At 37.6% G+C, this 14,581-nt stretch overlaps 1 pseudogene; it reads left to right on the forward strand.

Annotated features, from left to right (window-relative positions):
- The first annotated feature begins 1,438 nt into the window (after positions 1-1,438).
- LOC21393204 lies at positions 1,439-14,209 on the forward strand (annotated as a pseudogene).
- The last annotated feature ends 372 nt before the right edge of the window (positions 14,210-14,581 follow it).

Here is a 14,581-nt window from a genome sequence, read left to right on the forward strand (position 1 = left end):
ACTGAAATGGAAGAAAATCAGTTTAGAATTATTATTCACAGAAAAATCACGAAAAAAACGAATGAAATTTAACAATTGAACAATCGAACAAACACAAACACCACATATACAAACGGACTAACAACAAAAATTCATTATATTTTTCTTAGTAAATTTGGTTTCCGTATTCTAAAATGGACTATGGATATTAGAAATTTGACATTAGTAATTGAATTCGTATGATAACTTTTAATTCCCGCAAACACACACATTCCTTTTACTGCCATTAAGAAGCCCCATGTAACCATAAGATTACATATTATGACATGATTATAGGTGCGTATCAGTTCAATTTCTCTCGTCAATTTTAAGGTATTATATTTAAATTATTAAGAAAATAAAATAAACTTAATTAGAGATTGATGGTCCATTTAGTTTATTGATTTAAGTTTTTAATTTGAGTTGAGATGTGACTTTATGTTAGAGTTTTTTATTGTAATAAAAAAATTAAATATGACTATTTCTGAAAATTTTTTATTATAACAAAACTCAAATTTTAAATTCGAATCGGTTAAATAAACAGGAGCCTAAATCATTAAATAATACCTGAGAACTTATTTCATCAAAATCTTTCTTCTTTTTATAAAAGAACTTATACGATTTCTTTTTCTTTTGGGATTTTTTTATAAAAATAATCTTCCTGGCGTACTACAGTTGAAGCTTGAAAACTTGGACTAAAAGTGATCGAGTGGACGAGGAAAAGCTCCCCAATGAGACTTTCGCTTAGTCACGAGACGCCATGATACGAGAAACCACGAGGTCTTCACTCTTCACGGGAATAAAGTAACCCACCTTTCGTGGTACTATGAATGTCCGAAAGATACCAGACATGTGGACCACAAATTAAAAAAAAAAAAGAAAAAAAGAAAAACAATTTAAAGTCAGAATCTAACAAACATTAGAATCTACCCATGTATCCAACGGTCAGTCGTATTGTCGTTTAGTCAAAATATATATTTGTCGTGTTGTCCACGTACGTGGGCCGTCGTACGGTAGTTCCAATTATTTTGATTTAACTATAATTTTTTAAATCTTTTTAAACGCCATGTCCCCCAAAAAGCCCTCGTTGTCTCTTACGTGGCGCTGTGTGATTTGTTGGGAGTAGAAAGCAACCAAATCGACAAAGGCCCTCTTCGTACTTTATTACGTACGGCTCACTACAAAACGAAAAAAAAAAGAAAAAAAAACAAAACGCTATTCATGATTTGCCAAACACCCCTCTCAAAATCACAATTTCATCTTTTTGGCTGATCAAAATCTCAATTTACTTAAACAAGCAACCCTATCAAGTATCATATATAATCACAATACTCCCGACACCACGACTATTCTTTTCGTTTGAGGACTGAGTCATCCGAGTCGCCGCCGAGCCACGCCCTTATCAACTTAGCGACATCTCATGGATCCTTCCCGAGCTTTCGTTGACGACGTTAAGCGCCTCATCATCAAGGTCTGCATAATATTATTAAGACGAAATTATTTGTGTTAGTTTACCAATTCATCCTAAAAATTTAAGTTATTAGGAGGTGGATTAACAATAGTTTTATACTTTAACACTCCTCCTCACGTGTGGGCTGAACAATGGACAATCGTGTGGGTAAATTAATTGGAAAGCCCAACACGTGAATATTTAAGCCTGAGATATATTAAAAACCTAACACGTGATGATAATTTAAATGGAGATAAAGAGTGCAATTACAGGGGTTTAAACTCAAGACCTCCCGCTCTAATACCATGTTAGTTTACCAATCCATCCTAAAAGCTTAAGCTATTAGGAGGTGGGGCAACAATAATTTTATACTTTAACAGTTTGTGAAGTGAAGAAGAAGTTCTCTTCTTTTCGAATTAGTTTTGCTTACATTTTGTATACGAAATGAGTTCATTTGCTCTTTTTTTTTTTTTTTTTTTTTTTTTTTTTCCAGATTTCATTTGAATAGAGCTTCACTGATCATAATGTTGGAGGAATTTTTTTTTTTTTTTTTTTTTTCTGTTCACTCGTATCAGAGCTAAATTATAAAGAAATTTTGAAGAGAAGTTGATCGTATCCTAATATGATGGACTGCAGATAATTTTTCTTTTCTGTTAATTTGCTCATATTCAATGTCGCATTCTCATTCTTATTCATTGAAAAAACAGTCTTATTCATTCAAAAAAAAAAAAAAGGTCGCAGTCTCTCTTCCTGGTTATTCACGTTCTTCTGTTGTTTCTCGGAGAAAGCAATCCCTCATTTTCCGTGTGAACTAAGCCAAATAAGATTTGGAGGACCGGTAGTACTTTGAGCATTTATTCTAATCAAAATCACGTCAAATTATAATAATATACATAACATACAAATTCTAATAGAGATCTAATGGTTGAGAAATAAGGGACTAGCTATAGTCATTTTTGCTTGAACTACCATAAAAAGTCCTAAAAATTAATTTCTTTTGGAAAATTTTTTTTTTGCTCGCATTTTGGCTTTTGCGAACATATACTTGAAAACTTTTAATTCGCTAGGTGTAATTGTGAAGGAAGCGGATACTCGTTAATGAATACTTATTTTTGTTTTGTTTGTCTTGTCTTACTCTTTTATTACTTTTGACTACAACTTAGGACATATACGTTTGGTTGCAGGATTCAAACCATGTGATTTTAACTATTTTTGATTTACGTGAATTTTTTGTGAGAGAAAATACTGTAACGAACTATGAATCATGATTCGAATAAGGGAACGAATCCCTCTACCAAACATCCTCTTAGTGACGTTTTTTTAAAGCAATGACTAGGATCCCTCTAGCATTAACATTTTGATTCCCTAAAAGCGTATGCTTTTCAACAATGTGTCCTCTTTAAAAGAGATTGTCGAAAATTAGTAATTGGAGAAGTACCCGTTTTATTTCTAAGTCGGGTTAATGTTTAGCAAAGACAAGAATTTTCGTCGTGGAATGGTTAATAAAGTAAAGGGTGTGAGAAACTCATGACCGTTCGTTGAACCAAACCTTAAAGTATGACTTTTGTCGTTGCTGAAGGCTAGTACAGTAAAAGATGCGAGTTTCTGGAGCTCATTTATTGTAGTCCCTTGTTTCCTGTCGACTTTTGTGGTCCCTGATTTTTGCGCTGAATTTTGAACTGTGGTTGTGTTGTGTTTTACTTGGTGAAGGTTGGAACTGCGGTTGTTACTAGAAATGATGGAAGATTAGCACTTGGAAGACTAGGTGCCCTTTGCGAGCAGGTACTAATTTAATATTACAAAATTTATGTTACATTTGTAAGATAAGGGACTGATTGAAGTCATTTTTATTGGTGATTATTTAAATTGACCTTGAGTTTAATCTTAAATTCGAAAATGTAAATAAAAAGTTCGATTCAAAATTGCTTGCAGATTAAGGATTTGAATTCTTTAGGATACGAGGTCATTCTGGTCACATCAGGTGCTATTGGTCTTGGTCGCCAAAGGCTTTCATACAGGAAATTGATTAACAGCAGGTCTTTCTTATTTTATAATCAATGATTGGTTGCCATTGCAGTCAATTTTTGATCATTCTTAAACCATTTTGTTTGGGAAGCATGTTTAAGCAAGATATTATTATATGAATTGATGGTCTATATATATATATATATATTCCCAGTCTTGATGATCTCCAGAAACCACAAGCTGAAATTGATGGCAAGTCATGTGCCGTTGTTGGACAAAATATTATGGCTCTCTATGACACATTGTTTATTCAGGTGCTTGTGGTGTTTTTTTTTTTTTTTTTTTTCGTTTCAAACTTAATTTAGAATTTCATATCTACTATAGATTTAGTAATGTAAGTATATACTTTATAGATTATTAAATTCATGACCTTTTCGGTTATTAACAATTCATAAACCTAATTTTCTTTCCACTTTCTATCTTGCAGCTTGACATGACATCAGCTCAGCTTCTTGTAACCAATAATGATTTCAGTGATAAAGATTTTAGAAGACAACTGAAGGAAACTGTGAACTCATTGTTATCTCTGAAAGTTGTTCCTATACTTAATGAAAATGATGCATTCAGTATTCGGAAAGCTCTATGCGAGGTAAACTTCATTTAAAAATTTTCAGTTCTTGACTGGTTAAAATTTTATGTTAAGTTCTTTTCATAAGCATTCTTTGTAGGAGGATTCTTCTGGTATATTTTCTGATAATGACAGTTTGTCGGCTCTTCTGGTTATAGAACTGAAGGCCGATCTTCTTGTTCTATTGAGTAATGTCGAGGGTCTCTATAGTGGCCCTCCAAGTGATCTGTGAGGAATAATCTCTGAAGAAATCACTTATATACATAAGAAGAAGAACTAGAAGAAAAACGACAACAAAAGGAAGTGCAAGACAAAATGCAGTGTTTTGTCTAACACACCTTCCCACCAAGAATGCTCCATGTGTCAGTGTAGAGCAAAACTATACCTAAAGGTAAAGCATAGATCTAGAAGATTCATTCATTCGGTGGAGAAGATCAGAACCAAGAGAGAGAGAGACTTTTCCCTTGTATCCGAGAGATTCAAACAGATTCAAGAAGAAGGAGAAACCAGTACACGGTGAGTGAGAGAGAATTGTTGCAAGAGTGTTTAGGGAGTGAGAAAATAGAAGAAATTAGGATTTCTTCTGGGTAGCTTTCACGGGAAACACTTTGTTTCTTCTCTAGGGTTGGTTTCTGGGTTTTGTATCTCAGATTTGGGGTTTGTTCCTTGTGTAACCGATTGAAGTCGTAATTCTTCTTCTTTATAGTGGATTGAGTTTCTTGTGGATGAGCTCGACAGGATTAGGTCAATTTATTTTTGGCCGAACCTGGGTAAATCTTGATTGTGTTCTTATTTTCTGTTTCTCTTGATTATTCCGTTCTATACTTCCGATTGTGTTGGTCTCGTTCCAACAGTGGTATCAGAGCTGACGGTTAATTACCGATCGGTGAGGGTCTAGAGGGTCTGCCTGGTTTGGGGGAAATTCGGGAAAAACAACTTTCAGGGAATCTTGGAGAAATCTTGAAGAATGAGAACTGCTAAATTTGAGCTTGAGAGATTTGATGGATCTGGCGATTTTGGTTTATGGCGGAAGAAGCTGAGGGCGATCTTGGTGCAGCAGAAAGTGGCAAAAGCCTTAGGGGACATGAAAGATTTCAAGGGCACGGAGAAAGAGAAGGACGAGATGCTAGAAATAGCCTACTCTACCATCATCCTGTACCTTGCGGACAACGTGTTGAGACAAGTCAACGATGAAGACACAGCAGCAAAGGTTTGGCTTAAACTTGAACAACTTTACATGACAAAGTCTCTGACTAATAAAATTTACCTCAAAGAAAGCTTGTTCAGTTTTAGAATGGACACCTCTAGGAGCCTAGAAAAGAACCTCGATGTTTTTAACAAAATTGTTCTAGACCTAGCTAACATCGGTGAAAAAATTGAAGAGGAAAACCAAGCAGTAATCCTCTTGATTTCTTTACCTGAGTCATTTAGGGAGGTAAAAAATGCTATAAAATATGGGAGAGATAGCCTTACTCTTGAAGATGTACTGTCTGCCTTGAGGTCTAGAGAATTAGAAATAAAAAAATGAGATGTCTCAAATAAGGGACACAAATGGAGATGAAGGGTTGTTCACTAGAGGAAGACCACCCAAGAAAGAATCAGGTTGGAAGACCAAAAATAGGCCACCCCTCAAAGTCAAAGTCCAGGAATGGATCAAGAAAATGTTTCTTCTGTAAAAAGTCAGGGCACATAAAAAGATTCTGCAAGGAGTGGAAGAAGCATTTGGCTGAACAGAAACCAACAGAAGGTGATGCTGCAATTGTCATTCAAGACAATGGCTATGATAGTCCTGAGATGCTCGTTGTTGGGATCTCTGAAGAGGAGTCAGAATGGATTCTAGACTTTGGGTGCACATACTATATGTGCCCAAATAAATCCTGGTTCTCGAACTATGAAAGGATAGATAGAGGTAAAGTCCTGATGGGAAACAATCATGCTTGTACAGTGATTGGATATGGAAACATCACTGTCAAGCTGAATAATGGGACCTATTATACTCTCAAGCATGTCAGGCATGTTCCTGAACTTAGAAGGAACTTGGTCTCCCTGAGAGCTTTAGATGATGCAGGGTATAGCTATAAAGCTGAGGGTGGAGCAATGAAATCTTGAAAGGATCTTTGGTAGTAATGAAAGGTGAGAAGAAATCAGACCTGTATGTCCTGAAGGGCCAAGCAGTCACTGGCACAGCAGCAACAATAATCAGTGAGAAGTCCAAGGCTGAAATTTGGCATAGAAGGCTTGGGCATGTAAGTGAGAGAGGTCTCTAGGAACTCAGCAAGCAGGGATTACTTGGAGATGACAAAATCAACCATCTGGATTTCTGTGAGCAGTGCACCTTAGGGAAGCAACACAGGCTGAAGTTCACTACATCAACATTTAGAGCAAAGGGACCATTGGATTATCTACATGCGGATCTATAGGGGCCAGAAAGAACACCTACTCATGCAGGGTCCAGGTATTTTCTTTCTATAATTGATGATCTCTCTAGGAAAGTTTGGATTTACCTATTAAAAACTAAAGCTAAATGCTTTAATAAATTCAAACAATGGAAAAACCTAGTTCAAAATCAATTAAATAAAAGGGTAAAAGCCCTTAGAACTGATAATGGTCTAGAATTTTGCCATGAGTTGTTCACAGATTATTGTCACAATAATGGCATCGTAAGGCACATAACTGTGAAGAAAACACCCCAACAAAATGGCAGAGAGAATGAATAAAACCTTAATGGAAAGAGTTAGGTGTATGCTATTTGGTTCAAGTTTACCTAAATCTTTTTGGGGTGAAGCAGTGAACATTGCTTGTTATCTAATCAATAGATGCCCATGTAAGCCTATAGGATTGAAAACTCGACAAGAGCTCTGGACTGGAAAACCACCAAATCTAGGAAATTTGAGAGTCTTTGGGTGTGCAGCGTATGCACACCAAAGGGAGGGAAGTTAGACCCTAGATCCCTTAAATGCATATTCCTAGGATATCCTGAGGGAGTAAAAGGATATAGACTATGTCTGAAAAATGGTCCTAAGTTTAAAATCATCATTGGCAGGGATGTAGTCTTTAATGAGAACAATATGCCTTATTTTAAGAAGGACAAAGATACTGCTGCCTCCTTTAATGATGCAGGAACAGGTGAGCACTCCCCATGGCAGCACAAATTTGAGGTGGAGTCACCAACAACATCAACACAAACTCCACCTGAGCAGGAACCTGACCATGAATCACAGCAGCAACCACAAGAGACTCAAGAAACTGCCGCTGAAGACCCAGGAGAGGAACTAGAGCCTACGGTTCCAGAGACTCTCTCAGATTATGTCCTGTCAAGAGATAGGTCAAGGAGGCAGATCAAACCCTCCCAGAGATATGGTGAGAGTGAGCTCATAGCGTTTGCTTTAAGCTCTGCAGAAGACCTTTCAGAAATTGAACCAGGCTCATATCAAGAAGCACTTTCAAGCTCTCAGTCCAGCAAGTAGATAGCAGCCATGGAGGAAGAGATGAACTCTCTAAAAAAAACAATACTTGGGTCTTAGTGGACAAGCCCAAGAAGCAGAAACTCGTTTCCTGCAAATGGATCTTCAAAGTTAAAGAAGGGGTCGCACCAAATGAGCCCAAGAGACACAAGGCAAGGTTAGTAGCAAAAGACTTCACACAGGTTGAGGGCATAGATTACACTGAGGTGTTCTCACCGGTTGTGAAATACAAAACTATAAGAACTATTCTTGCCTTAGTAGCACAAAAGGACTGGGAATTGGAGCAGATGGACGTTAAGACCGCTTTCCTACATGGGGACCTGAATGAAACAATTTACATGCAACGGCCACCCGGATTTGAAGCAAAAGGAAAGGAAGAAAAAGTGTGTCTGCTGCGGAAGTCCTTGTACGGATTGAAATAATCCCCAAGGCAATGGTATAGAAGATTCGACAACTATGTAATTAAAGCTGGATTTACAAGGAGCAATTATGATTCCTGTTTGTATCACAGGAATCCGGGTGCAAATAATGCAGTTTTTCTCTTGTTGTACGTGGATGACATGTTAATTACAAGCATGGACCCAGAAATCTTTAAGGAGGTAAAGAAAATGTTAAGCTCAGAGTTTGATATGAAAGACTTGGGCAGGGCAAGAAGAATCCTCGGTATTGACATAAAGAGGAACAGAAGAGAAAGGATCCTATACCTTTCACAAGAAGAGTACCTAAGGAAGGTAGTGAAGAAGTTCTCAATGGAACAGGCAAGAGGAGTAACTGTCCCTCTAGCCGGGCACTTCAAACTCTCAGCAGCACAATCTCCTACAACAGAGGAAGACAAACGGAAGATGTCTAAAGTCCCTTATGCAAGTGCAGTAGGCTCCTTAATGTATGCAATGATCTGCACTAGGCCTGACCTTGCCTATTCAGTAAGCGTACTAAGCAAGTACATGGCAAATCCGGGACAAGATCACTGGTTTGCCATGAAGTGGGTGTTGAGTTGAGGTATGTAAAGAATACTCTCAGTTATGGTTTAATCTACAAGTACAAGACTGCACACATAGTATTAGAAGGCGTTGTAGACTCAGACTATGCAGGAGACAGAGATAAGAGGAGATCTACATCAGCCTTCATGATGACTTTGAGCAGTTGTTGCATCACCTGGAAAGCTCAACTACAATCTGTAGTGGCTCTATCAAGCACGGAGGCAGAGTATATGGCCCTGACAGAAGGTTTTAAAGAAGCTATATGGGTGCAAGGTTTGCTAATTGAGTTGAAGGCACTGAGAGGAACCCCAATAGTTTACTCGGACAGCCAGTCAGCAATACACCTATGCAAAAATCCGGTATATCATGAGAAGTCCAAGCACATAGACGTGAGGCACCACTTCATCAGGGAAAAGGTGGAAGATGGAGTGGTCAAGCTGGAAAAAGTCGACACAGATAAAAATCTTTTAGACATGGCTACAAAAATTATCACTGCAAGCAAGCTCCAGAAATGTCTGGGCTTGCTTAATATTGGAAAAACGTAGCCTAGAAGGATAGAGCTATGATTCCACAAGAAGCCATGATTTACTTATGAGATTAAGGTGGAGTTTGTGAGGAATAATCTCTAAAGAAATCACTTATATACATAAGAAGAAGAACTAGAAGAAAAATGACAACAAAAGGAAGTGCAAGACAAAACGCAGCGTTTTGTCTAACACACCTTCCCACCGAGAATGCTCCACGTGTCAGTGTAGAGCAAAACTATACCTAAAGGTAAAGCATAGATCTAGGCCCCGTTCACTTCGCTGATTCGAGTTTAGAATTCGAGTTTTTCTACAGTAAAAAGCTCTCACAAACAATCACATCTAACTTTTTTGCTACAGTAAAAAGCTCTCACATAAAATCACATCTCAACTCAAATTCTAAACTCGAATCAGCGAAGTAAACGGGGCCCTAGAAGATTCATTCATTCGGTGGAGAAGATCAGAACCAAGAGAGAGAGAGACTTTTCCCTTGTATCCGAGAGATTCAAGCAGATTCAAGAGGAAGGAGAAACCAGTACACGGTGAGTGAGAGAGAATTGTTGCAAGAGTGTTTGGGGAGTGAGAAAATAGAATAAATCAGGATTTCTTCTGGGTAGTTTTCACGGGAAACACTTTGTTTCTTCTCTAGGGTTGGTTTCTGGGTTTTGTATCTCAGATTTGGGGTTTGTTCCTTGTGTAACCAATTGAAGTTGTAATTCTTCTTCTTTATAGTGGATTGAGTTTCTTGTGGAGGAGCTCGGCAGGATTAGGTCAATTTATTTTTGGCCGAACCTGGGTAAATCTTGATTGTGTTCATATTTTCTGTTTCTCTTGATTATTCCGTTCTATACTTCCGATTGTGTTGGTCTCATTCCAACATGATCCAAATTCAAAGCTTATTCATACATACATTAAGGAAAAGCATTAGTGTGAAATTACGTTCGGAAACAAATCTACAGTTGGAAGAGGCGGTATGACTGCGAAAGTAAAGGCTGCTGTGAGTGCTGCTTATGCTGGAATTCCTGTTGTTATCACCAGGTATGGCTTTATGCTATATATGCTAATGATGCTTACATTTCAAAAGTTTTATGACGAGCTTTACGGAATGTTCACGTCTTAAATTCTAACTTAAGAAACCACAAACTTTTAGCTAGCTGTATATAGTTGGTAGTATTTGCTATTTGAACCCAATGTATATGCTGCTGTAACAGTTGTTTTCTTTCTTCCTTTTATAGTGGGTATGCTCCTGAAAACATTTCTAAGGTCCTTGAAGGGAAGCGTATTGGTACCCTCTTTCACCAAGATGCACATTTATTGGCCCCACTTAAAGAAGTCGATCCACGGGAGATGGCAGTTGCTGCAAGGGAGAGTTCAAGACGACTTCAGGCCGGTTTTTGCCTTTCTTCTAGTGCTTGAGTTACTCTTTGCCTCCAAAACATCTTAGCATGTACGCATTTTGTTCAGCAGTATAACTTACTCGGTTCGAATTGTTTCATAGGCCTTATCTTCACAAGACAGGAAAAAGATTTTGCGTGGTGTTGCTGATGCTTTAGAGGCAAATGAAAAGCTGATCAGCGCTGAAAATGAAGCTGATGTTGCTGCAGCACAGCAGGCAGGATACGAAAAGTCCTTGGTTGCTAGGCTGGCTCTGAAGCCTGGAAAGGTATGGATAATAAGTTCTGATGTGATGATTGAGTGCTTCTACATATTTTTAGGTTCTTTTTTCTAAACTATATTTTGATTTCTACCATTTAAAGCCTTTGTCATGTTTTCAAAAAATTTGTGCTACTTATGGATAATCTTTCACCAGGCCCTGGGCTTTTGTTTCTTAGAAGTGGTTTGTTGCTTAACTTCATTTTTTTTCTCCTTTCTGAATAAAGTTTATTATGCACGACAGATTAAAAGCCTTGCAAACTCTATCCGTGTCCTTGCAAACATGGAAGATCCAATCGGCCGTGTTTTGAAGAGAACCGAGGTAAATCAATTAAACGGGGTATAGGATAATTATTCCATTCCTCAGCAAATCAAACGAGCTTTATGCCACGGACATAATGAAAGTTATCTGCAGTTTGTGACTTAGTTGGATCTTTAGTCTCTCATTTTGTGTTTGGTGTGTTTTTTTTTTTTTTTTTTTTTTTTTTTTTTTTTTTTTTTTTTTGTCTTTTTGCAGCAGCTTGCTGACGAGCTTAACTTAGAGAAAACATCAAGTCCCTTGGGAGTTCTCCTGATTGTTTTTGAGTCTCGTCCCAACGCACTAGTACAGGTAAATATGAGAATGTGCAGTTTATCTTTTCTAAATTTAATGGAAGCTATACCGGGTTCTGTTGTAACTTGTTTCTAAACATGAGTTTCGGCTCATCACCAGCACATGGTTTTCTTTATCTTTGAATAGATAGCTTCACTGGCAATCCGTAGCGGAAATGGACTTCTTCTGAAAGGTGGAAAGGAGGCCAAACGTTCAAATGCCATTCTGCACAAGGTTTCTTTCTTAGATCCAGTCAATTGCTATAGAATGTACTTGAAAGATGACGTGGCTGCTATTCCTATCATTCCTTTAACTCTCTTTCTTAAACTATTATAGGTTATCACTGAAGCCATCCCAGAAGCTGTAGGAGGGAAATTAATTGGACTTGTAACAACAAGAGAAGAGATTCCTGATCTACTCAAGGTGAACATGAATGATTAACTTCCTTTGTCTATGGACTTTGAGATGATAATTGACACTCAACCGAAATCGGAACTGATCATTTTTGTGTATGTATACCAACTTGATGATGTGATAGATCTAGTGATCCCAAGAGGCAGCAATAAGCTGGTTTCTCAAATTAAAAGTTCTACAAAGATTCCTGTTCTGGGCCATGCTGGTGAGATAAACTGAACTTTATCATTCTGCTTATATAAAATATGCGGCAGCATGTTCTTCCTCGGCCAAGTGCCTTTTCTTTTCTGAATGGACCGTGCTTCTAGATTTTTTAGTTAGAAACTTCGTTGTTTTCTCGTCAGATCGAATCTGCCATGTCTACCTTGATAAGTCTGCTAAAATTGATGTGGCAAAGCGAATTGTCTCTGATGCAAAACTGGATTATCCGGCAGCTTGCAATGCCATGGTAACAATATTTATCGTGTTCGATTCTTAGAGAATAATATCCTTCTGTTGATATTCTCTAACTGGTTTCTTGTGCCGGTAAAAGTTTATATAACCTTTAATATTAATGATTATCTTTCTTGGTTCATGATTTTTCATGTTCAGGAAACACTCCTTGTTCATAAGGATTTAATGCATACGAGTGGTCTTAATGAGCTTATTGTTGAACTTAGAGCTGAAGGTACAGCTTCTATTACATTTGTTGTTTTTTCAGTGGCCGATTTTATTGATTGCGTTTTTGTTCTACTCTCACTTCCGTTGATGCCTTATCTCTTTCCAGTGGTTCTGTTTAGCATATCAATTCCTTCTGAAATTATTAATAGCTTAAGCTTTATCATCAAGCAACATCTCATATTGCTATCTGCTCGGGCCATCGGTATGCTTTTGATGTTCATAATTGAGTTGAAAATTTATGAATCAACCTATTGGTTTTCATATCCTGGAATGTCTCAGTTAGTCTGGAGAAAGGATTTTTTATCCCTCGCACACTCACACGTACAAGAAGAAAAAAAAAAGCATTTCTTCGAGTTTTAAAATTTTCTGAAACTTTCATTTTGCTGTTGGAGCGAGCTGAATTCTTGTTAATACACATAGATGCCTCACTAATTCCTTATGTATTTCTAAAAAATTAGTTTTCAAGCACGTGCAAGATAATAAATTTATGCTTTATTATGAAAAGCTAAGCTCCATTGTTTAGAAGGAAAAACTTACAGGGTCTACTTTTTTTTTTTTTTTTTTTCCTTTTCCCTGCAGGTGTTACGTTATATGGTGGACCAAGAGCGAGTTCCGAACTGAAGATTGCAGAAGCACGTTCATTTCATCACGAATACAGCTCACAGGCTTGCACTATTGAGTTTGTGGATGATGTATTTGCAGCCATTGATCACATTCATAAACATGGAAGGCAAGTCTGCATTTTATTTTGGATAAAACAACGTATCTCTAATCCCTACTTCTCCGCAAATATAACTGTTGGCTTCTAGAGACTATATGGACCTGTTTTTTTTTTTTTCTAATTTTTTCCCCAACTTTAAATAGTGCACATACTGATTGCATCGTAGCAGAAGACCAAGAAGTTGTCAAAGTTTTTCTACGTCAAGTTGACAGGTGATAAAACTTTTACCTCTATTATTCCACACTATACATCGTCAGCTTCATTAGCCATTTGACATGGCATGTCACGGCATAGTCATTTGCTCTTATATATCTGCGGTTACTAACGAGATGTGACTTTGTTATATACATTGGCAGTGCTGCTGTTTTCCATAACGCAAGCACAAGATTTTGTGATGGCGCTCGATTTGGACTTGGTGCAGAGGTATAAATCGTGTGCAATAGTTACTATGAAACTTAGCCCGTAGTCTCGCTATCATTGCTCCTGTTGTTTGATGATCTTTGATTGCCGTACAGGTCGGGATAAGCACGAGTCGGATTCATGCTCGTGCACCAGTAGGAGTGGAAGGATTGCTACTAACAAGATGGTATTAATCTCTGATTTCAACGATGACATTGATTACTCATTTGTACTTTTCATACTGATCCTGTCATCTTGTATATGTTTGCAATTAGCACATGGAGGGTTCAAAAACTATTTGATATTTTTTTTTTGCTAAAAACATAGTATTCTTGGGAATGAATATATTAGCGAAAACATTCATAGGTTGAAAGTGACTAATGCTTGAATGCTGCAATTGCAGGATCCTCAAAGGAAGTGGGCAAGTCGTAGATGGTGATAAAGGGGTCGTCTACACCGACAAGGATCTCCCCATTGAGTCCTAAACCCAATGGATAGAAACAAATATTCAGCCTAATCACAGCCGCCACGGGAGCCCCGGCTTCCACCGTCATCTCCATATATTAAAGAGGACGACGATATGGAAGGGAAAGGAGTATTTGTCTTTGTGGGATGCTCTGCTGTTATACTTGGCGGCGCAGTGACTTGCTGGACTAATTTAATTCCATTTATATGAGAAAAAATTGTTGATCAAACAAATTAAATAATTATTACAGCAGATATAAACGGTTGCTTGTGTCACCCCGATTTAAGTGGACAAAGTTGAACTTTGAAGTAAACTGTCTTCTCATCAACCGGTTGGTGGTTTTAGGAAATGGTCAAATATAAGTAACTACTTGAGGCAGTCAACTTCTCCAATTCTTACCCTACTTGGTTTGCTTGAATGGTTTGCGGCAACGTATCCAAGGCATAAGCTTTAACGCTTGCCAAAACTCGTATGGATAAAAAATTGGATAAATACAATAATCCTCTTTTTCATTCAAAAAAGGGTCTTTCATAGCAGAAGCAAAACTTGAGAAACCCTGGTAAGTCGAATGATGTTAAGAGAGCTTTTATATCGAGTTTTATTGAGATACCATATGGTCATTGCAGTGAATCAAGACTCTAGGCTAT

Source organism: Morus notabilis, unplaced genomic scaffold, assembly GCF_000414095.1.
Source record: "Morus notabilis unplaced genomic scaffold, ASM41409v2 Scaffold1198, whole genome shotgun sequence".
Taxonomy (NCBI): domain Eukaryota; kingdom Viridiplantae; phylum Streptophyta; class Magnoliopsida; order Rosales; family Moraceae; genus Morus; species Morus notabilis.